This window comes from Onychomys torridus, chromosome 18, assembly GCF_903995425.1.
Source record: "Onychomys torridus chromosome 18, mOncTor1.1, whole genome shotgun sequence".
Taxonomy (NCBI): Eukaryota; Metazoa; Chordata; class Mammalia; order Rodentia; family Cricetidae; genus Onychomys; species Onychomys torridus.
In genome coordinates this window covers 64,879,582-64,904,008 of record NC_050460.1, presented here as the reverse complement: position 1 = coordinate 64,904,008, position 24,427 = coordinate 64,879,582, and positions in this window count along the sequence as shown.

The following is a 24,427-nucleotide window of genomic DNA, read 5'->3' as shown; positions in this document are numbered from 1 at the left end:
CAGGCTGTTTTCTGGGTGGGGGCCAATTCTACTAATATTGTGGAGGTTAGATAACTTCTGCCATCCCGGGTGTATGTGCAGGTCAGTAGTCCAACTGGGGTGCGAGCTGCATGCTCACAGCTACCAGCTGTAGCCCCACCCCTGCCCTCTTTTGTGTCAGGCACGTCAAGAGTCCCCGCCCTGAGCTCCCGGCACAGCGGTGGTGGTGCTGCAGCGGCAGGGCTGTGCTCAGGCTTCTGGCTCTGCTGGTGTTTGATTATGCCCTGATAAATATAGGCTCAAAGGAATCCGGAAAACATACCCAGGCATTAGTGGGCTGGTCTAGCAACCTCTTTCCAAAGTGAGGCCACCCTGAGTAGCTCTGGCTTGGTGCCAGGCCTGAAGCGGCAGGAGAAGGGCAGGGTCCTGGGGAAGGCCTGGGCCCTTCTCTGTGGTACCCTCTACGCACAGGTGTCCAGGGGGCTCTCAGGGAGTTCTGAGTAAGGACAGCCCCTAGGAGGACAGAGGTCTTGGCCTCTCTGAGGGAAGTACTCAGGACCAGAGTGGACAGCTGTCTCCTAGCACCACACTAGTAGTGACAGGAAGAGTAGGTGGGTCCTGTCCGGTGAGGCTGCACAGCTGTCTGTGGAGGTGATGGCTGCAGGTGACATCACCGGGTGAGAGCCCTATGATTGGCTGTCAGCCTCTTCCCTCACACCCAAGGCCACAGACCTTCCTTCCTGCTGAGGGTGAGGTGTAGGCCCTGCCCCTGCCCAGTTCACTTTGGTGAGACCCTTGGTCAATAGGAGACATTAGAAGACAAGTTCCTGGACATTCAAAGCTTGGCCATAGGAAGACTTGCTCCTGCCCCTGGCTTCCTGGCATCCTTGGAAGCCATCTACTGTGGCATGAAAAGCCCGGAACACCTCCAGAGACCCAGTGAAGACAAGCCAGGATCACAGGTCCCAGGCAGGCTAAGTGCCATCAGCACATGCCTGCCAGCATGCAGGCAACCCGTCCTGGAAGGGTGGCCAAACTCCAGGGGACCCCTGGTGTCACGTGGGATCGAGTGGAGCCTGCCTGGGTTTGCAGATTCTCGAGCAGAACTGATGACTGTGGTCATTCTAAGCCACAGAGGACTGGGGGTGGTTTGTTATGTAGCAACAGACGCTTCGCAAAGCCAGACTGTCAGCAAAGCTTGTCAGCTCCACCTTCTAAATATACCCACACTCCCATCCCCACCCTCCCCACCCAGCTGCCAGTGCTCGCCGTGAGACTCCAGTAGCGTCCTAGCAGACAGCCCTTCCTCCCCTGACCACTTGCTCCTGTAGAGAATCCAGTCAGATCCTATCCCTCCGCTCAGCCTTCACTTAAGCTAGAAGCCAAGGCCAGCTGTGTGACCTTGACCAAGTCCTTCCCATGGTCAGATGCCTCCCAGCCCTGGTGCTCTGCCAGCCTCTCTTCCGGTGAGGCCTGGACCAACCAGGCTCACTCCTGCCCAGAGGCCTAGTGCAAGCTCCTGTGCTCCCTCGATTCACCCAAGTCTGGTCAAATCTCCTTGGAAGAACTTCCCGGCTGCTCTCCTCCCCACTCCCTGATCTTAGCCAAAGTTGGAGTGTGACAACTCTTCTCATACTATAGATTTGCGCTGGTAATATAGATTTCCAGCTCATCAAATGAGATAGTAAGATAGCCCATGCTTACTGCAACAACCATGAAGAATCCACAGAGTCCAGGCTGTGTTATAATCCCAGTTCTGATATTAAAAAAAAAAAAAACCCAAACAAACAAACAAACAAAAAGCAGGGAAGCAGAGACAGGCAGATCTCTGGGGCTTGCTAGCCAGTCATCTTGGCCTATCCAGTGAGCTCCAGGCCAGCGGGGACCCCATCTTAAAAGGGGATATGTGTGGAGAGAGCACTCAGCTGTTTATAGCACTTGCTGCTCTTCTAGAGGACCTGGGTTTGTTTCTCAGCACCCACAAGGTAGCTCACAACCCCACCATCTATAACTCTAGTTCCAGGGGATCTGACACCCTCCCTGGCCTCTGCAGGCGTTTGAACTCATGTGGTGTACAGACACATATGCAGGCAAAACATTCATGTGCATAAAATAAAAATAATTTTTTTTTCAAAAGTGGATGGAGGACTGAAAGATGCTTAGTGGTTAAAGATACTTGCTGCCCTTGCAGAGCGCTCAAGTCCAGTTCCCAGCACCTACATCAGGTGGCTCACAAACATCTGTAACTCCAGCTCTAGGAGATCCATTGCCCTCTTCTAGCTTCCTCTGGCATCTGCATCTCCACACACATGTGCATATGTACATAGACACATAAGTAAAAATAAACATTTTTAGATGTGGTTTCTGTGAAATGAATGACAGACACCTATGATTGTCCTCTGGCCTTTACATGCACACACACACACACACACACACACACACACGTGTACACACACACACAGATATATATATATATATATATATATATATATATATATATATAGAGAGAGAGAGAGAGAGAGAGAGAGAGAGAGAGAGATCTGCACTTCCTGGCAGGAAGGTAGGCACCTCGGGAGGAGGAGATGCTTGGGCTTGCTTTACTGTGAAATTCTAAGCACCTCACTCAGCATCTGGCCTGAAGTGGGTGCTGAGCTTATGGTGGATGGAATGGAGGCAGGCATGGGGGCTGGTCAGGGCTGGCTGGGATCTTGCCCAGCTGCCAAGTTTGCCTTGCTGTCCTGCAGACTGTAATTCACACAGTCTCCTGAGGTAGGCCTTGGGCTGGGGTCACAGAATAAAGAGAGAATATGTGGCAGGCTCCATGAGGCTCAGACTGCACTGCCCTGCAGCCCCCAGGCTCCTCAGCACCTGCGGTCGCCTCCAGACATACCCGTCATGGTCTCTAGTACCTAGAGAGGCTCTTACCTCAGTGTCTTCCCACCATTTCTCCCATGCAGATTCTTCACACTTGGGCACTTAAGCTTGCCAAGTCCCCTTAGAAGCTGTGAGGGCATGGTGTGGGGTAGAGTGTGGCTGAGGCAGGGAAGCCACACCAGGGAACATGGCTTGAGTTCTCCTTGGCAGCAAGATCTGGTCCCAGGCTTCTCTCCTTGGATCCCAGAGCCCCACCCCTACCCCAGTACAGAGTTGATCCTGAATTCTGAGGCTTCTTGCATTTGGCCCCATGGCCCATGGGCAGTTCTTTTATTTATTTTGAGACAGGGTCTCACTATGTAGCCCTGCCTGCCTCTGTTGGTATTAAAGGCACGTGCCACCATGCCAGCTCTATTTATGTATGCTAGGCAAAGGATAATACTGGACTCTGATCCTCCTGCTTCCATGCCTGAGTGTTGGGATGGCAGACTGCACCATCATGCCTGGTTCATGCAGTGCTGGGGATGGAACCCAGGGCTTTGTGCTTCTGGGCAAGCACTCTACCGCTTGAGCCACATCCCAAGCCCCCAACAACACTTCAAAATGCGTCTCCTGGCTCTGAAGCCTCAAGCCTTCTCCCCATGAAGGCTGAGCTGCTGGTTTCCCTGCTGGGAGCTAGCCCAGCTTCTAACCACTTTGATTTGGGCTTCAGAAGGCAGGTTGTGGATGCTGCCTATGTCTGCTGGCCACTAAAGGTAAACCTTGGCCCCGAGTTTCCAAAAATAAATTTCAGTTAGTTCCAGAACACAGTTTCTTCTTTTTGTCTGTTTGCTGGAGGCTTGGACATCGCAGCCTCACAAATGAACCTGTGGGAGACATGTTGAGAGTATCCCTGTGTCCCAAGTATGCTCCCCATCAGATCTAAGGTAGCAAGGTTTAAGGAGGAGCTGCTATTTTAGTTACCTTGAAGGTGGAGATGTTGGGGGTTGGACTAGGAAGGAGCATCAGTAGCTGGGCAGAGCTGGGTCACACAGATGTGAATATCTGGAGTAGTGGGGTAGTTGGGCAATCAGCTCCTTCCTTGGAAGCCAGCCCTTTGTGGCTCTCAGGTTTGTTCCCTGAAGAAGAAAGGAAGCAGGGTTTGCTCAGGATCCACAGAATGAGGGCTCCCATCTCCCCAGGGATGAGTCAGAAGACAGTCAGCCAGCAGTGGTGTCCACAGAAGCTGGAGGTGGCAGGGATGGAGTCAGGGACTTGTGCCCAGAGAGTAACAGCTGAGTAACCAACCTGCAAGCCCTGCCTGGCCCATCAGCTCAGCGCAAGCACAAGACCCCAGGCCCTGTCCCACTAACTCAAGACTCCAAGAATCAGCAAGCAGAGTATTGGCCTCCCCACTCCTGTAAGGCACAGGGATGGTGCCAGACATCAGCAGAAGCTGCCGTATCCCTTGGCTCTCTGAGAGGGGAACAGACCCTGGCATCGAGAGCTATGAGACCAGTCCAGCGTACAAGGTGAAGCGTCAGAAACAGACAGGGGATGACAAACCTCTAGACAGGTGCTTGGTAGAGTGGTAAGAGCACCTGCTCTGTACGCATGAAGGCCTGAGTTTGAGTTCAGAACTCACATTAAAGCTGGGCGTGGCTGTACCTGGAACTCCAGAATTGAGATGGGAACAGGTGAATCCCAAGAGCTCGCTGGACAGCGAGCACAGCCCATATGATGAGATTCCAGTTCAGGGGAGAACCTGCCTCAAGTAATAAGTTGGAGAGCAATAGAGGATGCCTGATGTCTTACACATGTCCTTACATTGATGTGGGTGTCTCCCCTCATCTCCAGAGAAGACCATGTAACTGCAGCAGGAGGACTGTAGTTAGAGTTTTCCTGCCTGGCCCAGTCAGGACAAATCTCTCTTACCCGCCAGTCCCACAGTCGCTCAGACCCAACCAAGAAAGCACACAGAAACTTACATTGTTTAGAAACTGTATGGCCGTGGCAGGCTGCTTGTTATCTACTTCTTCTATCTTAAATTAACCCATTTCTGTTAGTCTATACTTTGCCACATGGCTTGTGGCTTACCAGTGTCTTTACATGTTGCTTTTCATGGCGGCAGCTGGTGGTGTCTCTCTCCAACCTTCTACTTCCCAGAATTCTCTCCTCTCTTGTCCTGCCTATACTTCCTGCCTGGCCACTGGCCAATCAGAACTTTATTTACACAGAGCGATATCCACAGCAGAGGACCTTGAGTGAAGTCTGAAAGAGGAAGGGAGTTGGGTGTCTCAACCTTTACAGTGGACCCTCAGGAGCTGCCTATTTACCCCCTTGGGGGCAGTACCCATTCTCCAGTTCTTGGGTACTGAGAACTAATAGCTGCAAACTGAACGCCTCTTCCTTGTGATTGCCTTTGACTGAAAAGCACCCCTCGTCCAAGATTGACCCTCTCTAGGAACATGAGCATAGTTAAAGGATAGTCCTCATTCTGTATAGGATCACATTCTTAGGAGCTTTCTCCAGGACTATGCTGTTAGAGTACGTGGCAGGAACATTAGCATATGTGCACACGTGAAGGAGCTACTTGTGATGTCTGCACCTCACAAAGTCTATGGCTTGAGTGTGTGGAGCTGAGGAAGTACAGCTAGGTGTGTGCGCACACAGGTCTGGGGTGTGTAAATGTGCATGTGTTGGGGGGGTCCCCACAGTTCACAGGGGACAGCCTCAGGTCTACTGCAGCCAAGGATGACTTCTTCTTGGGGTTCCCACCTCCTCTGTCTTGGTCAGTGCTCTTTTGCTATGCAGAGACACCATGACCATAGCAACATTTATAAAAGAGAGCATTTAACTGGGGTTTGCTTATAGTTTCGGAGGTTAGTCCATTATCATCATGGCAGGACGTGGCAGCATGCAGGCAGACATGGTGCTGGAGAAGGAGCTGAGAGTTCTACATATAGATCTACAAGCAGCAGAGAGAGCCACTGTGCTTGGCTCTCCCCACAAATGACACACTTTATCTAACAAGACCACACCTCCTAATCCTTCTCAAGTAGTTCCACTCCCTGATAACTAAACATTCACATATATGAGCCAGTGGGAGCTGAGCCCGCCTTCCCCCCTCCCCCAGAGTTTCTCTGTGTAGCCCTGGCTGTCCTGGAACTTGCTCTGCAGACCAGGCTGGCCTGGAACTCACAGATTCTGCCTCCCAAATGCTGGAATTGAAGATGTGTGCCATCAGCACCCAGTTTGGAGCCATTCTTATTTAAACCACATCCTTCCTGAAGACTTCCCAGTCACCCAGTCTTGTTCTCACAAAACATGAAATCAACTGCCTTTGTGGCTCAGATCAGAACTTTTCAGCACAGCCGTTTGTGTCTGCTATCCTGGGAGCCTCTTGAAATCAAGGTTTGTCTTGTCATCACACAGGAGGGGAGACCCAAGCATGGGAACTGCGTCTTCCATCAGACAAGAACTCAAAGATGGAGAATGAACCTCCTTAGTTCCATCCCAGACTGAGCTCTATGGCCCTGAGATGGAGGTGAAGATCTGGGGACCACACTGGGGCTCCTCACACCCCGGTTCCACACTGGCTCTGTGGCTTAGAAATGCTTGCCTTCCTGAGTTTCAGGTTGAAAGACCCCCGGAGAGGTCTCCCTTCATGAGAGACCCCCGGCTCAATGAGCACGCAGCGACCACCGATCAGATGCAACAGCACGAGGTTTATTAAAACACAGGTACCTGGGGCAACCAAGCCTCTCGGAAGACCAGCGCGCCTCTGGGTTGGTGGGATGGGTTTTTATAGCAAGAAGCGCGGGAAAGCATTAGTCAAAGGGTTCTGATTGGATAGTTTAAACAAGGCGCGAATGGTTACAAAGCTCTGATTGGACAATTCAAGTGAGGCGCGAATAGTCAAAGGGTTCTGATTGGATAGTTTCAACAAGGCGCGAATGGTTCTGATTGGACAATTCAAGTGAGGCGCGAATATATAAGCATAAATCAAATGGGGCGTGGATTCAGGCTCAGGGCGGTTTGTGGGTTTCCTTGGTAACCAGATATGTGTGTCGACTCAACCCCTATCTAGAATTCCAGCTGCTCTGGTTGCCTTCTAGCTGAATTCCTTTGTTCCCCTACGTGCCTCACAAGCTAGGGGGTTTGCACAACAGGGCAATGCTTATCGGCTATCTGGGCTGCGGTGGGGCCATTCTATTTCCTGGAACTGTCTTTTGTTCCCTTATAAGCCTTGCAAACATAGCATTCCTATAGGGGTGCCGGGGGGTCTTTCAAGGTGACTGTCTCTAATTTGAGGGTTAAACTATGGCCAGTGTTTACACTGCTCTGCTGTGTCCACTCCTCATTTCCTGTTGCTGTGGCCTGTCTCCATCTGCCCATCCTCATACCGAGAGGGCAGGCTGACTCGGCTGCCGTGGCGCCCTCTCCTTCCTTACGGGGAAGGAATGAGGGGTCAACAGGCTGTGTGTCCTGGGTCATTACATTGAACAAGCTGACAAAAGCTATCAGAAGATCTATCGTTTAATAGGAGATTAAAAATCAGCAAGAGGAGCCAGGTTCTGACCTGGAGTCTCAGTTCTTAATTTAATTTCTTTTGCTACTCAAATCAGAACATTAAAAAAATATTAAAAGTGGCCATATTTGCTCAAGGGTTTTTTTTTTTTTTAAATCATTAATTGATTTGGCCAAAGCTTTTCCATAAGCCACATCTTCAGGAACAGGCTTCTCATTTTAAGCCTCCTGCACCCTCTCTGGGAGATGCCAGGCCTCAGGGGACAGGAGCCTCCTAGGGGGCTCCTGGTTCCCACAGGCCAGGAAATTCTGTCATTCCAAAATCTCCCAACTCTGCATCTGATGGGTCAGAGCCAGGGTGTCCAGTAGCCTTAGGCTTGCACCCCACAGTGGTCAGCCTGCCCCACCCCGTCCCTGTAGCTCACAGAGGTCCCCTGCAGGCACATGCACGCATCTGCAGTGCTGGCCTTGTGTCTGCCCTCACTTCCACAGTCCAGAGTTGCTCTCCTCCAGCTCCGCTTACACCCATTAAATGTCTTAGGTGGTCTTCTGTTGTAAAGAGCACAGAGCCACACCTTGGGAGTTACAGGCCAGTGCCTTCATTTTGGCTAGTGAGTCTGATCAGAGGGTGAAGTGGAGGGCCTTTTTGGTGGTGGCTTCTTCCGACAGTGCAGGACACTGCATGGTCCCAGGCAGGCAGGAAGGATGGCTGAATCTCATCTGGAGACACTGTCTTCCTAGCAGCTTGGAAAGCATGAGATTTGACTTCTCTGGGGAAGCGGATGAGAAGCCTGCACTACCTTGGTACCCTGACTTAGAAACACAAAATGGCATCCTGGAAGGAGGGGACCCTGGCTACTGTGTGCTGGGGTGCAGATCCCCAGAGACAACCTGGCCGGTGTAGACAAGGAAAGCTGAGGGATCTGGCATGTCAGAGCCAACGCCATTATCAATAATCTCAGCCTTTACAAGTCAGAGGGAGAGGAAATAAAATGGAGGCCACTTGGAAATGGAATTCTTGACAGCAGTTAAAATTAATGAACTCACAATGCAAGTTATCAAGATAGATTAAATGCTCACACCCGGTGTTGACTGAGAAAGAGTGGGTCCCACCAAGCTGCCTCCTGTTTATTAAGATGTAAAAATGTTCCTGGAGCATTAGGCATTGCTTATGGATGCACACACAGGTAGTAAATATTTAAAAACACACAGGGGAATAATACTGAGTGGCTACCACCGGAGAGGGAGGGGCTACCAGCTCAGGGAAAGAAGGTAGATGATTGCCCCTGTGTGCACAATGCTCGGAAAGATCCCGTTTGTGTGAGCCTGTAAATATATGCATATTGTATGCATACATATTTATCTAATGGTTGGCTTTTCACTCACCATTTTATAATGAGCCCGTGAACATGGCTTGCAATGTGACAGTGTCCCTAGTATGGACGTGCTGTGATTTATGAGAGCACGTCTTGGTGTCACATGCACACTGTTCCGCTAGTTTCTCACTGTCTTTATAAATACAGGTTATTTTCTTGAAATAGGAAGCTGGATTGTAGGGTCAGAAATCTGACTTTTCTGTTTCTTTTCTTTTTTAGAAAAATATTTACTTTTTTCCTCCTCTTTTTGTGGCCCTGGCTGTTCTGGAACTCGCTCTGTAGTCCAGGCTGGCATTGAACTCAGGGATCCTGCCTCTGCCTCATGAGTGCTGGGATTAAAGTTATGTACCCACACTTGACTTTCTTTTACTTGTTATGTATATCCCTGCATGTCTGCCACTTACGTGTGGGTGCTCACAGAGGCCAGAAGAGGGTGATGGATCTCCTGGAACTAGAGTTATGGGTAGCTGTGAGACATCCCATGCAGGTGCTGGGAACCAAACCCCTATCCACTGCAGGAGCCTCAAACACTCGTAGACACTGAGCCATCCCTCCACTTTCCCCACTTTTCTCATCCCTCTGACAAAGGCGCCTGAGAGATGGTTTGCTGTCCTTGTGGCTGCAGTGTGTCGTTCTCTGTGGTGGCGTGGCGTGGAGAGAGCGAGGCTGGGGGTCACAGTGCATCCACAGGAAGCAGACAGGGATGATTGCTGGTGTGCAATTGGCTTCTTCATTCCAGGACCCAAGCCCACAGGGAAGAATAGCTCACATCCAGGCTGTGTCTCCCAACCTCAGGTAAACTAAAATACCCTCAAACACGTGACTTTTGGATGATTCTAAATTCCATGAAGTTGACAGTCAAGGTTAACTATCACTGGTGACATGGTTCAGTTGGAAGAGTGTCTGCTTAACGTGCTAGAGGCCCAGTTTGTCTCCAGCACCTAGTAAACTGGGTGTGACTGCTCACTCTTGAAATCTCAATGCTTGATAAGTAGTGATGGGACGATCAGGAGTTCAAGGTCAACCTCAGCTAGATGGGGAGTTTGAGGACCAGCGACCCTGTTTCAAACAAACCAAAAACCAAAGTAAAAACAAGAACAAAACAGGATTCTTGGGAAATGTCATTGTATAATGTATGAAATTCTCAACAAATAATGACAGAGGAAAAACAAAAGGACTATGACATGAAACAATCAAGACAGCCCTCCCTGTCTCCTTGATGCTTCCGTGACAATTATAACCCACTTGTGTTTTCAAGCCACAGAACGCTTTCACCATCCAGGAAGCCAGACGTCCTTACCGAGGCACTGGCACGGCAGGGCTCCTCTGCACACTAGGGGAGCATGCTCCCTTGTCTCCTCAGAACATGGCGGAGCGCCTCTGCACACTCTAGAGGGCATCCTCCCTTGTCTCCCCAGCTTCTGCCAACCAGCAGCATTTCCTGGCTTGTCAGGGCATGCCTTGCTGGCATCCCAACTCCTCTGTGCAGCCAGAGCTCTCCATAGGGGTACGACAGAATTTGGGGCCAAGCTGAGAAAGCCAGGACAGACTCGCCTTTTGAAGACCCTTACCTGAGTTCCATTTGTTTGCCCTATAAGGAAATATCTCTTTGGCATCTGAGGCTGTTCTCACAGAGTCTGGTTTAGGCAGTAAGTCTCTCTTTGCGGGGGGAAGGTAATTTTTTTTAACCACACTATTCTTCCAGTTCGGAGCCCCAGAGGACTGTTTCTAGGAGACTTCTGTGGAAGATCAGAGGCCTGCAGGCCAAGTCCAGACCTTCAGACAGACAGACACTCTGAGAATGTCAACTGTAGCAGACAGGGGCATGGCTCATACTGCCACCCCAGCCTGAGGAGTTTTCTTAATCTTTTAGGAACCTCTACTAACATTTATGGTATATGTGGAGGTCAGGGGACAGCTTGAAGGAGTCTCTCCTTTCTCCACAGGAGCCAGGCCTTGAACTCAAGTCTTCAGGCTTGGCAACAAGTCCCTTTACCTCCTAAGCCACTTTGATGGCCCAAAGCAGATTCTTGACTTTACTACAGAAAAGAATTTCAGGATAAGCCAGTGTGAAGCAGATTTGGAGTTTATTAAAGATGTATTTAAGTATGAGAGTTAAGAGAGCTGCTCAGAAAGAAAGATACATCCAAGAGCATGGGTATGGGCTTCTCAAAGAAGCATGCGGTGGCCATGTCTCCTGGTTTTGGTGGCCTCTGAAGTCACATTTCCAGGATAATGTGTGTCCTGAGTACAGCCAATGAAATAAAACTCCAGGTGACCAAGCTGCAGGGAAGTTGTTCTTACTGTATAGATGGGTTTGGCCTTGTTTGAGACTCTCAGATGTGTGAGAATGAAGTGAAGCTGTGCTTGAAGGCTTTGAGCATGGCTCATTGCTAGTTTAATATTCTTGTCCATGAAAGGAATATTGACTTGGTGCCGGCAACCTCCCAGCACACGTCCGTGCTGGAATTTGGATTCTCAGGCAGCAAGCGGCCTGACAAGACTCCTGAGTGCAGGGCTTTCCTCTCCTGTGCCCTGTAAATGTCTGTCTGTCTGTCTGTCTGTCTGTCTGTCTGTCTGTGTCTCTCTGTGTATGTGTATGCTAAACATTGACACTGGCTGTCCTACTCAATTGCTCTCTGTTATTTTTGAGACAGGGTCTCTCACTGAACCTGGAGCTTGTCAATTCAGCAGGACTAGCCCATCAAGCTCCTGGGACTCCCTATCTCTGGAAATTGAATTGGAATCAGGACCTTGAACAAGCTAATCAGATAGCAAAAAAGAGCTGTAAACCCCAGTTACAGGCTACTTTGGGCTCCCCCACCTCGTGTGTGTGTGTGTGTGTGTGTGTGTGTGTGTGTGTGTGTGTGTGTGCACGCGCTCACCCATGCCTGATTGTTCTTTTGCACACTGTGCATGCAGGTGCCTTTGAAGGACAGAAGAGGGCATTGAGATCCATGGAACTAGAGCGAACTGTGGCTGTGAGCTGCCTGATGTCTGCTAGGAACCAAGCTTGGATCACCTCTGTGACAGCAGCTCCCTCAACCGCTGAGCCGTCTCCCCAGCCATGGGGCTGCCTTTGCACATGGGTTTAGGGATCACAGTCAGAAGCATAAACACTTTACCACTGAGACCCCTTTCCCTGTCTTTCTATCCTGCCTCCCTCTCTGTGCTCCATGTGTGGAGGTTACTGGGCGGTAGGACATGTCCAGATATTGACTGATGCTCTATGGCTTCTCCACCCTCAGCCTTGGTGCTCTGCGATTCCAGGGCTGCTGCCTTAGGGGAGGGTAAGTGAGGTACAAAGAGACCAAGGCTACTCTCTCTGCTGGTTTCTGGTGCTTTGGCCTCACCTGTGTACAAAGCCACTGAGGTGTGACTCTCAGAAGCTGGGATTTGTGCCACATGCAGTATTTATTTAGTAATGGATTCTTCCATGTCTCCAGAGACCTCTGCTTTGTCAACAGTTCCAGCTACCCACTGTCCAGCATTTTGTATGGTAGATATACAACACTGAACTTTTTTTCATTGTGTGTGCAGGTGTGCATGGATTGGCTGGTCAGTAAACACCAGAGCTCCTTCTGTCTTTTCGGTTTTTGAGACAGGGTTTCTCTGTGTAGCCCTGGCTGTCCTGGAACTCGCTCTGTAGACCAGGCTGGCCTCGAACTCAGAGATCCACCTGCCTCTGCCTCCTGTGCTGGGATTAAAGGTGTGAGACACCATGCCCAGCTCCTCTGTCTTCCCTTTAGCACTGGGCTTACTGTTTTATGTGAGTGTTGGGGATCTTACCTCAGGTTCTAATGCTTATACATCCTGCACTTTACCCCCGAGTCATTTTCTCAGCCTGTTGATTTATTTGCTGATTTTTATTGAGACAAGCGCTGTCTTTGTAGCTCAGGCTGGCCTTGAATGTTGAGCAATCCTCCTGTCTCTGCCTCCTCAGGGCTGGAATTACAGAAATGGGCACAAAGTCAAGGTTATTAGCTCTCAACTATTGGCTTAATCAAAATTCATTCTAAATTTTTCATAAAAATGAAAAAAATAAAGACATCAGGCATGATGGCTCACATATATAATCCCAGTACTCAGGATCCAGAGTTTGAGGCCAGCCTAGGCTACCAAGTGAGCTATCTAAGAAAATGGTGATAATAATAATTATAAAGAAGTATTCTGGTGACAGTTCCATGTCTGATTTTTGCTGATGCTATGAGAGTTTCTGCAGGTGACCAGATGTACAGTGAGAGCTGTATGGAAGACAGACCAATACATGCCCAGACTGGGGGAGCTGGGCCTCTCTCTTGCCTCCCGGCAGCCACCCCAGGAGGACTGTTTCCTTCACCTCTGGGGCAGGCAAGCAAGCAAGGGCTGGCTGCAGCTGTGCTGATGTGGCCGTTCTCCCTGTGATGGATGGCAGCCGGCTAGAGCCGCTGTTCCAATTTGTTCCCAATTTGGACAGCCGCTTTACCCACAATTCACCTTGTCAGGGCCACAAATCACTGTGGACAATCACACTAAGGGAATGGAGGGCCCAGCAGAAAGGGTCCCAGGCTGTGGGAAGACCCCAGGCTGGGAGGCAGGCCTGTGCGGCTGGTGGGACAGGGAACAGGAACTCCATTCTCTCAGGCCCGCCTCCTGCCATCCCCAGCCAGCCAGGATCTAGATGACACTCTACCAGTCCAGGCTGCTCCCTCCCAGGCTCCTCCATCCCTCGGAAGCCAGCAGGGGTCCTTCAACCAGTGTTATTGTAGCTTCTCTGTCCCTGAAGTCTCAGGCTCGTCCACTGCCTCCCACTCTGCCATGAGCCTGACGGCCCTACTCAGTTAGGAGAAGCCATTCATTCATTCACTCACTCATTTGTTCACTCCCTAGACACAAACTGAATATTTGCTACATTACAATAGGGAGCAAAGGCATGGAGCACACAGGACACAGGAGACACAGGGACAGCCATAACTGGAGGAGCCAAGGCGGCCTGGAGCAGCAGCCCACAGCCTCTCTTCTGCCCTTCACAGCTCTGGGCAGGCTCACCACTCCTGAAAGCCCTGCCTGGTTACCTCATTCATACGCCCGCCCATGGGCACATTGTGACCAGCCTCTGGGTTCAAGCCTGGGTGCCAATACTGGATGCTTTTCCTTAGAAGACTTCCCTGGCACAGGGCTGGAGCTTGGGCCCCTTCCCCTGGTTGCCCACACTTGGTTTCAGAGGTCATGGTGGTGAGACAGCCCTTCTGTCAGCCTACCCCCAGCAGGTCCCTACTTTAGTCTAGGGGTGTGAGCACTTCCATGCAGTCACAGTCCTTCTGTGGCCCCTCCAGCCCATTGCCTGCTAATGGTGATGTAGGAGAGAACAGCACTGATCTACAGCGGCTGCCATGCCTGTGAGGGATGACCACGCTGCAGGCATCACTCTCCCGGCCGGGCTGCCATGCTGCTGGGGTGACCTGGCTGAAAGAAGCTGCTGCGTCTTGGAGTGCCCCAGAAAGTGCTGTCTTTCCTGGTCCAGTCAAGGAGGGCCTTGGGAAGTGGCTGGGACAAGGCTGGAGAGTTAGGGTGGAAGGCTGGTTGACCACTGGCCTGTGAGGTCTTTTTGTGTTTAACCTATGCACAGGCTAGAGCAGGGCCCTATGCCTATTAGCCAGTACTCTACTCTACCAATGAGCAGGTCCCCAGCACCCCCAGTTTACTTCTTTGCAGAATGGTCCAAGGCACCACACCTCCCTCCTCCCACAGAGGCAGGGGTGGGGTGGGGGCTGGCTAGCTTCTCTGATTCTGGGCCTGGGAGGCAGAGATCACCACTTGCTGCTGGAGGGGGCGAAATCTAATAGATTAAAAACTTTGGGTCATTTCTCCCGCCTCTTCTAGTTCTTTTTTTTTTTTAAACTTATTTATTTTTATCTTATGTGTATTGGTGTTTTGGATGCCAGACCCCCTGGAACTGGAGTTACAGTTGTGAGCCACCATGTGGGTGCTGGGAATTGAACCCAGGACCTCTGGAAGAGCGGTCAGTGTTCTTAACCATTGAGCCATCTCTCCAGCCCCCTCTTATAGTTTTTTTTTTTTTTTTTTTTTAATAGGCCTGGAACTCACAGTGTAGCTGAGGCTGGTCTTGAACTCCTCTCCTGCAGTATGTGTGTTATCACACCCGGGTTTAAGGGCCCACTCAGAACCTCTCCATTATCTTTAGACAGATGGGTTCTGTCTGTGGGAGATGTAACTCCAAGATCTTGGCATGTTCTCCCAGTCTGCTGTGGCTCTCAAGGAGGGCTCCTCTGCCTGCGTCCATTCTGCCCCCACCCTCCAGGTATCACAGCGTGTGTAAGGGGAGGACTGTGGGCATCAGATGGCTGCTAAGCTGGTAAAGGCAGACTGGCAGGCAGTGTGGGGGCACGGGATGCTCAGCCAGCCCAGTCATCACTGGCCTGCCTCCAGGGCTGGCTGCATTAAGATAGAGTTATTGTGGTTGGAGCTGTGGAAACCCCATAATCCCCTGGGACTCCCTCCCCTCTTGTCACACTCCAAGGTCCTGTCCCCCACCTTTTGATCAGACTGAATGTTCATCCTCTTTCCCCACAGCCTCCTGGAACCTCCTCGTTCTGAACAATGTCTCTCTCCCTACCTCCTCTGCCTGCTGTGTGTTTGTGCATCTCCACACTGCTCTGAATGGAGCTATGGACAACCATGGTGGGGTGGTTAGCCCTTGGCTCAGACCTGGCATTGAAGCCTAGCCACCTTCATCTCCACTGTGCCCACTTGGCTCTGGGGCAGCACTGCCCTTCCTGGCATTTTAGGTCCTGTGCACACATCTGGCAAACAGTCCCCCAGTTGTTCACTAGATGCCCCTTATACCATTCCAGGGGTTGTCTGTCCTGCCCCTGTCCTGCTTTATTACAACACTTCCTTTCCTTGACCTTTCTTCCCAGACACCTTTGTCTTTTGTCGCTGGGGGGGTGGGGGTTCTTACTGAGTGGGACTAGCTGACTAGGGACCAGACTTCCTGTGGTGATAGGGTCCCCGGGGGCCTGGAATCCCAGGAACTGAGCTCTCCTCAGTGACTGCCACTCAACCACCGGTGCGCGGGCCCAGGGGAGCTGCCTCGGATCAGCCTCAGGAAAGAAATCGTGGACCACGTCTGACAAGGCATCCCATGCCCCCAGGCTTGGGGGTTTCTAGTAATTTCCTCAGGCCACCCTCTTCTGGGGAGACCCCTGTGGCAGGAAGAGGCGATGTGAGCCTCACAGCATTTCCACAAACATTTCCACGGGCTGGCTCCACAGGCCAGTGTCCAGCAGCTGTGTGCACTGTACACACTAGGATCTTCTCCACCGGAGACTCTGAAAGCCTTTGACTAGGGAGTGATCTTCTGTGTCTGGGCCCCTGTCCCCACCCCAGGACAGGAAGCCAAATCTCTTTTTCCTTCTGACAGTGTCACTTGTAGCTCAAGCTGGCTTTGAAGTTGATGAATAGCCAAGAATGACCCAGAACTTCTTCCTACTTCCACTTTCCAAGTGGCACAGATGTGCCACCATGCACACTTTATGAAATGCTGAGATGGAACCCAGGGCCTTGTGCACACTAGCCAAGATGTCACTAACTGATCTGCAACCCCATCACCCACAGGGCACCTTCGACTCCAGTTCCAGGGGATCTGACGGCCTCTTCTGGCCTCCATAGGCACTGCATGTATCCACTGAACAACCATACATGCAGACAAAACATCCACACACATTAAAAAAAAATCTTAAAAGAAAAGGATGGCTAGACGGTGGTGGCACACGCCTTTAATCCCAGTACTTGGGAGGCAGAGGCAGGTGGATCTCTGTGAGTTTGAGGCCAGCCTGGTCTACAGAGCGAGATCCAGGACGGTTTCACAGAGAAACCCTGTCTAGAAAAACCAAAAGAAGGAAAAAAGAAAGAAAGGAAGGAAGGCAGGAAAGAAAGAAAAGGAGGATGTGGAGCTGGGCGGTGGTGGTGGCACATGCCTTTAATCCCAGCACTTGGGAGGCAGAGGCAGGTGGATCTCTGAGTTCGAGGCCAGCCTGGGCTACAGAGCGAGTTCCAGGACAGGCATCAAAACAACACAGAGAAACCGTGTCTCGAAAAACCAAAAAGAAAAAAGAAAAGGAGGATGTGGGTCATTGACTTGACTCATCTGGTAAAGGCTTCTTGATTGCCTGAGTTCAGTTTCCGGGACCCAAAGTGGAAGAATTGACTCCCCCAAGTTGCCCTCTGAACTCCACACAAGTGTTGTGGCACACACAAAAGAAATAAAAAAAATAAAAAATAAAAACCTAAACTGGATATGGTGGCTTGCTCTACAGTCAACTCTCTTACAGAGATATATGGTGGAGACAAGAGACTCACTGAAATTTGTAGACCAGTTATTCAGGAGTGTGCAAGGCAGAAGGACGTGTGCTGGCTGGCTTTATGTCAACTGATGGGAGCCTCAATTGAGAAATGAGATCAGGCTGCAGGCAAACCTGCAGGGCATTTGCTCAATTAGTGATTGATGGGGGACAGCCCAGTCCACTGTGGGTGGTGCCACCCCTAGGCTGGTGGAAGAAAGCAGGCTGAGCAGGCCATGGTGAGCAGGCCATGGTGAGCAAGCCAGTAAGCAGCACTCCTCCAGGGCCTCTGCATCATCTCCTGCCTCCAGGATCCTGCCTGCTTGAGTTCCTGCATTGGCCTCCCACAGTGGACGGTGATTCAGGATGTGTAAGCCAGATAATCCCTTTCCTCTCCATGTTGCTTTTGGTTACTGTATTCCATCACAGCGTTAGTAACCCTGACTAAGAAATAACCAAGACTGAAAGTTGTCCCCTGACCTCCCCACATTGCATGTGCACACACACAATAATAATGATGATTAAATAAAAATAAATATACAAGATGGAAAGCATCTGAAGAAGATACATAAGATCCACCACCTTGGCCTCCTCCACATTTTCATACAAGTATACATGCACCCACACACGTGTCCCTACACATTTGTTAAACACACACACACACACACACACACACACACACTACAAAAAATGTCCACAGAGACTCATACTGGGATTTTCCTGGCACCCTCTTGCTCCCCCAACATGGCCAGCCCCTTGCCTAACAACAAGACAAAGCATGGGAATCCCAGGATGATTCTTGTCCCAACCCCAAGTGCCCATGAATGAATCTGTAAAGGTGAGTGCCAGGAGTCATTATAATTCCATCCACATACTTTTCCTAACTACTCAGTGGTGGACGTCAGGATGGTGACCCACTGGGTAGGGATGGGGATGGGAGTGGGCAGGAAGGTTTGTAAAAGCCTGCTCAGTCTAGAGCCAGGCATGGTGGTGCATGCCTACTGGTACGTCCCAGCACTCATAGACTGAAGCAGGAGGTGGAGAGAGGTCCCGGCTAATGTGGGCTACATAGGGAGTTCCAGGCCAGCTAGTGCTATAGAGTGAGACCCTATTTCAAAAGCCGGGAGAAAAATTCATTAAAAGAAGTAAGTAAATTTTATTTTTGGACCTGGTGTGAACAGATGTGCAATTTGCAAAAATTAATTAAACAATACATTCATGACCTCTGCACTTTCTATATCTATGAGCCCAGTACCATTTCGGGGTAGGGTAGACGAAAGCCCTAAGCGCAGACTCACTGGGCCCAGGGGAGGACCTGTCTGTCTCCCCTGCTCTCCCAGAGCCTGGCTTTCTTGGTCCTGTAGGAACGGCTGGGGGTCCTGGAAGGGGGCGGGAGACGGAAGCACAGGTGTCAGTAGCTCTCCGGGCGCTTTCATTAGAAAAGACCAGGTGCAGGCTAGGGCAAAGCTGGATGTAAAAGCAGCCCTCGAGGGCCCATCACCCCCTGGGCAGGGTGCCAAGAGGGCTCCACTCACTGTCCTAAGCGACTCTGGGCCCCAGTTTGCCTTATTAGTGTGGCGTTGCAATGATGGAGGCGGCAGCCTCGGGCAGGCTAGGCTATCGATATACCATGGCCTCGTCTGGGAGCAACACCAGGCTTCTGGCTCTGGCTCTGCTCCCAATCCTGACTGAAGACTTGTGTGGTCTGGTATTGGTGAAATTATTAAGGCCACTCCACGTAGTTAAAAGGGAGGTTTATTTTGTGGGGTAACTTACAAATGAAGGGGTAGGTTGCAGGGTCTGGGAAAGGTATAGCGCAGTCCGGCGGTGTTCTCTGGAGAACTCTGCTCAGTCTACCTCCCCAAACCAAGAGAGCGACCTCCTCTTGATCCTCGGTCTTCCGCTCCCTCCTCTGCCCCGCCTTGTGGGCGTGATCATTACCGAAGCCTCAATGGGGGTTGGAACTTCCAGGCCAATGCTGGGATGGCTATCCACTACAGTCTGGGGTCAGTCACTTGTCTCTTTCCCATCGAGCAGTGATGGGTAGATCTGAGCCTGACCTCTGGGCTGCCCCGCTGAGCTGAGGTACTCTTCCATCCTTTCGGAGGCTCTGCCGGCCTTTGCCCAGGACAGTTGTGGTCATGGTCCCATTCACGTTTGGTTTCCCTTTCCCAGGTACCTACCGCTGACTCCAGGCTCAGAGGGGGAGAGCAGGGTCACAGGGTCTGTCCTCTGCACACACTGTCCACCAGTCAGTAACTCCTTAGGCCTGGAGTCATGACATGCTTGGCTTCTGTTCTTTTTCTTTCTGTGAGTAGTAAGGATACAGGGATCCTCAGGGGCAAGAGGGTGACCATGCCATCCCACTTCAGCTGCTGGTGGGTGGGGGGCTGGAAACCCAGGCAGGCAGGTGGAGGACAGCAGCTGGCTCTGGCTGCTTCTCTGCTGAGTTCATTACAGGGTAAGCTATTAACTCCTGGCTTGGGCAGGGCAGCCAGGCCCTGAGCGCCCTTCGAAGCTGACAGGGGCAGGATTGTGCTAATTGAAGGCTTAATTAATTTTCCCAGCGGAGGCTGCAGCGGGTGCCCTTCCTCTGCCATCTGTCCATTTGTCTGCTCCTGGTGGAGTCCCCTCTGCCTGCCCTAGGGTCCCTGGTGACCCTGAATACTGCCTGCCTGTACTCCTCCCCATCTAGGGGACATTCCTTGGGCCCCTGCCAGGCCCTGGGCCCAGGACATTCATCTTGTCCTTGAGAATTTCACACTCTGGGCCCTCTTCAAACACACCTAAGAGGCCAGCCCCACAGTCCAAAGGTGGGCAAGCCTAAGTCCGTCTAGCTAGCTTTCCAGGCCAGCACTAGGTATTCATAGCTCAGATTATTCAGAATGAACTCAGGAACGGACTAGAGGATCTTCAGGTGTGTGTGCTGGTTCCAGAGGGGATGGAGAGAGGGTGAGGACAGAGGCAGGACTCCTGCAGCTAGCCCACACATCCTCAGATAGCTATGTGAGCTCATCTTACAGATGGGAATGGGCACGTGGAGTGGGTCACTCACCTGGCCATCTTCCGCTGCTGGGAATGGGGCTCGGGGCTGTTGGCTCCTCAGCCTGCAGAATGCTTTCAGAAGTCCTTCACTGATGCCAGCCGAAAGTCTGGATTCTGCCATTGGGTCCTTCCTCCTTCCTCCTCTGCACTCTGCAGCCTGGCCCCCTGAGAATGAGGAAACCAGTGTGTAGAAGGGCCCTGGCTTCAGTCTTCTTATCTGTAAAATGAGACCAACAGTTACTACTCACCTCTTCAAGCACTTGGACTCCCAGAAGACCTCAGGGGGCAGAGGAGTGTCCAGGAGGTCTCCAGTGCCTCCATGCCCATGGCATCTTCCATTTTATGCTGCTCCTCCCCAGGAGGACACTCCAGAGTCTTAGATCCCGAGTCCAGGCTCATCTCTGCTACTTTGGACACATTGCCCAGACTGAGCCCTGTCCTGCCTGCCCCAGGGAGAGGCAGATGACCCAAGGCCTGTCCCACACAGGGCTTTGCCAAAGGGCAGAGGTAAGAGCTGGGAAGGTGAGGCCTGGGGATATGGGGCTAGAGACTAGAACCCCTTAAGATCCCTGGCAAAGCTTCAATCTGGGGTGGAGTCTATATTCTTGGGCTGCTGGGTCAGGCCTGGGTTCTGCCCTAGGAGCTCCCATGTTGAAGGTCGGGCCTGGAGCCACGGCAGTGGGGGCGCTGGGAAGTGGGAGCTGTGAGGATCTCTAGGCCCCTGCAGGACCCGAGCCACTGGCCTCAGTCTCCTGCCCTGTCAGCAGGAGTCATTACCATTCAACCTCACACTCCACAAGGCCCCCAGAATCATGCCTGCTGCCACTGCCCCGGGGCTCCAGCTATGGGAAAAGATTAATCTCAGTGCTGTACAGAGAAACACCAGAACCAAGAGACAGTTAGGAAGCATCAGCCTGCCTCCATCTTAGGCTTAAAGGCCACCTTTTTGTTTTGTTTTGTTTTTTTGAGACAGGGTTTCTCTGTGGAGCCCTGACTATCCTGGACCTCGCTCTGTAGACCAGGCTGGCCTCAAACTCACAAGATTTGCCTGCCTCTGGAGTGCTAGGATTAAAGGCCATTTTATAGTAAGGACAACCTAGATTCATTCCTGCCTATGATTAAACCTCTGTTTCCCAAGGGTTGGGCTATACCCCACCTGTAACCTTAACTACAAATGGCAATCATTTCTTTGTTTCAAAAAGCTGTTTGTAACCATCTTGCAACCCTACTTTTGTGTCAAAGGTTATGACCACCTGTGACTCCCTGTTATGCCCATCTTGCACCATGTCTGTTTCGGGAGGGACTAACTTGCTATGTTTATGATCTGTTCTTGTAATCCACCCACTTTGCCCACCAAATCCCCCATTTGGAAACTCCCTACCCCCTGGGCTATAAAAGCCTTGTCTTCCTCACATCCAACGCTGACCTCTCGCATCCTGCCTTGGGGGAAGTCAGCCCACGTATATGAATTTTTTAAAAAGCTAGCTTTAGTTAATTGCTTGCTTTAATTAATTTGGCCATGATGATTTGGGCTGGTCTTCCTTCTCACATCTTTGGGATTAACAGTAACCCATCAAGGTAATTCCTTTTCGCAAAAGGGCTGCACTATGACCCAAACGTGGCAAGCGAGGAGCACACAGCCAAGATGGCCTCTTTTATTCCTAATGCAAGGGTGCCGTGCCTGGCTGTTCCTCACAGGCTGAAAAGTCCGTTTTTCACATGGCATCGGTGGCTTCCAGTGGCTGTCACTGCACCTCCTGTGTCACCATTCTTGGGTGACAGACCGTCTGGCGGGAGATGAGCTGAGTGCATCTAGCTGGGTCCCTGGAATCTATCTGGCTTGTGCCCTTCTCTGGACTTGTTTCCTATGATGGGTCCTCATGGCCCAACGGCCAGCAGAACACGGCCGGGAGATTGGGGAGGTGGAGAGAGACTGTGAGGCAGCAGAGCACTGTGCGCAGGTGACTAGCCCCTCAGTTGACTGGAGGGAAGGCTTGTACGGAGAGCCGGGAGTCAGAGCCACGGGCCTGTCTCCTTAGGTCCTGCCAACCAGGTAGGGGCACTTGGGGTTCAGCTCCTGGCTGGCCATGAGGCCTGGCTGCCTCATCTATTCCTACTCTCTGAACCCTCCCTGCCACCCATAAGCTGAACATAGCCTCACCTGCTGTCCACTTGCCACAGTGCCCAGCCCAAGTTGTGGCCTGGTTCCTGGGTTCAGCCACACATGACCAGTCCTGGCCCACCACTAATCCAGGCCCTCCCCATCCTGCTTCCTGAAGCCCAGAGCCCAGGGCTGCATTTTCCCACTGATTCACCACTGTCCCTTGAGCTGTTCCCTAGTCAGATGAAGCCACAGGTGGTCCAGCGCTTTGCCTGCTATAGAAGACCCAGGATGCCACCTGTCTCAGACAGAAACAAAGAATACAGGCATACTGGGCCCCCTGACAGCACTCTGAACGTCCAATGTCCTTGGCCCACCTCCCCTTTCCCCTTCTGAGCTAGTCTGGGCAGCTTTGGGCCAAGCCAGCGCATGCCTCTCCCTTCTAAATGCCATTTTCCCATCTGGGCACGCTGCTGCCTGCTGTCTGAGGCAGCTGAAATTTCTCACATGTCGCTTTGATTTATAGCTCTAGTTAATTCTCGAGGAGGCCTGTGAGAAGCCCTGAGCTCTGGAGCCTCGATGGGATAAATCATTTAACAGGTGGTTAAATATTCTCTAAGGTCTGGGGAGCACAGGAGGGTGCAGACCAGGGCCAGGCAAGAGGAGGTGGGAGAGGGGTGCAGATGAGGGCCAGGCAGGGGCAGGTGGGAGAGGGGCACAGATACCTCGGGGCCTGGGGTAATTTGACATGGTCTGTGTCTGGAAGCAGTTCCTAAGGGTCTTTCCACCTTGGCCCCTGGCTGGTATGGGGCATTGAATGGGGCCCAGGCTAGCCCCTGCCAGCTGTGTGCTCCAAAGTGGCATCAGCTGTTTGTTCTGTCAGGAGAGAATCCAGAAGTCTGCAGATGGGAAGGCTAGGGGCCAGATGCCGCTGGAATGGGTATATGACACTCCGGCCAGCATCTGTGTCCTTGACCACGCACAGCAGAGCCAGGCAGTCACTGTGAGGTTGTCTGCGGATGGGCCTCAGTTGGTAGGATGCGTGCCTAGAATGAATGAAGCCCAGTGTTTGCTCTCCAACATAGGAACCCACCGTGGTAATGCACACATGTGATCTCAGTACTGGAAGTGAAAGCAGGAAGTTCAGAAATTCAGGGTCATCCTCAGCTACTTAGTGTGCTCCAGGCCAACCCGGGCTATGTGAGACCCTGTCTCAAGTAAATGAATGTGACTGTGGAATCACTCAAGGCTCCAGTGCCCATGTGTAGGGTCTCCTGGGCACATTCATGCCCTAGCTAACGTTTCACCTGTACGTAAGGCTCCAAGGGCAGCAGGGCCAGGACCATGATCCTACTGTGTGAAGCCATGGACGGGCTCAGAGGGGCTGAAGTCCTGCCCTGTGCAGCCCAGCTGGCTAAGGACAGAATTCAATCCAGTCAGGGGACTGGAAGGACACAACTCAGCCAGAGGGAAGAGGCTCCCAAGGAAGCAGGTAGGAAGAACCCTGGAGGCCACCAAGCCCAGAGCATCCAATTTACACTGAGGGCAGACAGAAGAGCATTAGGGATGTGACAAGTCCCAAAGCATGGGCTTAGGTGTCTGCCGGCCCCCAGCAAGCACCCTTCCTGCAGGACATACTTCCAATAAATCAAAGTTGTCTAGGAAGGAAGTGGTGGGGGGAAGCGGCCCCCAGGCCGGATCGAAAATTCAGACTCACTTCCTCCTCCTGGTCCCCACCCTCTACCTGACCAGTGGCTTCTACCGGCTCAATGAGCTAAGGATTCAGGGTGGAGTTGGGAAGCCTGGGCTAAGGATGGATGGAGAGATGTCTGTTCTGGGGCACTGGCCTGGTTGGGGTGGACTGTGGGCCTTTTCCCATGACTCCTGACCCAGTACTGACCAGGTTAGTGGCAAGGAGCCCTCAGGGGCCCAGAGCCTACAGGACAGATGGTGTGTTAGCTTCCCGCCCTTGTGACAAAATACCTCAGGGGAAAAAAAATGTAAGGGAGGAGGTTTATTTTGGCTGTAGGGGTTGGTCATGCTGGTTCTGTTGCTACAGGCCTGTGGCAAGGCAGATCATTAAGCTGGGAGCATGGCTTGAGGAGGGGAGGGGACAGAGGAGAGAGCCGCACCAGGCAGCCACAGTGGGAACTGGAGGGCAGGGGAGGAGCACTGGAGTGGGAAGATGTCATCACTGCTAC